The sequence below is a fragment of the Brassica oleracea genome, chromosome C1 (assembly GCF_000695525.1).
Source record: "Brassica oleracea var. oleracea cultivar TO1000 chromosome C1, BOL, whole genome shotgun sequence".
Lineage (NCBI taxonomy): Eukaryota > Viridiplantae > Streptophyta > Magnoliopsida > Brassicales > Brassicaceae > Brassica > Brassica oleracea.
Window position 1 is genome coordinate 4,234,332 of NC_027748.1, and position 1,723 is coordinate 4,236,054.

Consider the following 1,723-nt stretch of genomic DNA (forward strand, 5'->3'; position numbering starts at 1 on the left):
TGCGTGTGCTCAGATCCCTGAAAAATGCTCCAATGCCTTTTATATTCCAAAAACAATTAAACACATTGTTAGTCATATATTATTTTGCAAACTAAACCGTTATAAAATTATTGCGCTATAAAATACTACCTGCAAGTGCGTCATGTACGTTTGTTGGAAGTAGTTCCGCAAATGCAAAGGGCAGTAGTCGTTGCATAAAGACATGACAATCATGACTCTTCATCCTAGAGAACTTTTGACCCTTTTCAACACATCTAGAGAGATTTGAAACATACCCATCGGGGAACCTCACTTCTGATGCCACCCAGTTGAACAACACCGACTTTTTTTCTGAAGACAATCTGAATATCGGAACTGGAATTTGTCCATTGTTTTTTATATGTAACTCGCTTCTTGAGTAAATATCCGGCAAGTCTAACCTTGATTTTATGTTGTCTTTTGTCTTCACTGTGACATTCAATATTGTATTCATGATGTTCTCAAAGAAATTCTTCTCTATATGCATCACATCGAGGTTGTGGCGCAGAAGAAGATCCTTCTAATATGGGAACTCCCAAAATATACTCTTCTTGTGCCAGTTGTGATGAACACCGTAAGAATCATGCATATTACGAGGGACATGCCAATTACCACCCCAACGAACTGTTTCGTTCGCTCCATAGTAGTCGATTTGCGCTTCAATTTGTTCTCCAGTTAGATATGGAAGAGGAGTGTCTCTCACAACCCTTTTGTGCCTAAACAAATTATTGTTTCTTCGGTACGGATGGCCAATGGGAAGAAATCGACGGTGACAATCATACCAACTTGTCTTCCTACCATTCTTCAGTTGAAACGCATCTGTCATTCCATTACAATATGGACAAGCTAATCTCCCATGTGTAGTTCATCCAGACAACATCCCATAGGCAGGAAAGTCACTTATGGTCCACAAAAGCATCGCTCGCATCGTAAAATTCGTCTTCGTTGAACAGTCATACGTCCTCACCCCTGTTAACCACAAATCCTTCAACTCTTTTATCAGTGGTTGTAGGAAAACATTCAGGGACCTTTTTGGATGGTTTGGACCATGTATTAATATGGTCAAGAATAGCATCTCCTATTGCATTCACATCTCTGGTGGCAGGTTGTATGACATAAGAAAGACTGGCCATAATGAATATTGTCTCCCTGACATTCCGAACGGACTAAATCCATCTGTGCATAATTCAAGATACACATTTCGGCTATTGCTAGCGAATTCTGGATGTGCTTTGTTAAAATGTTTCCAGGCTCACCAGGCTCTTGCATCTGATGGATGAGTCATCTCACCATCCGTCTGAGTATGCTCGGCATGCCATCTCATCTTCTCAGCAGTCTGCTCTGATTGGTACAATCTTTTCAATCTATCTGTAATTGGTAGGTACCACATCCTTTGGTATGGTACCCTAATACGTCCCCGTCCTTGCGGCCTGAATCGTGGCTTCTTGCAAAATCGACATTCTTCTAACTTCTCATCATCTCCCTAGTAGATCATGCAGTTGTCGGTGCAACCCAGGACTATAAACCAGTTTCTGAATCTCATAATAAGAATCGGCAGACACATTGTCTTCTGGTAAATACTCTTAAACAAGTCTGCCCATGCATCCATGCAACTTTCAGGTAGATTGTGATCAGTTTTAATATTCATCATTCTAGCAGCCAACGACAATTTAGAGAGACCTTCTCTACAACCACTGTAAAGTGG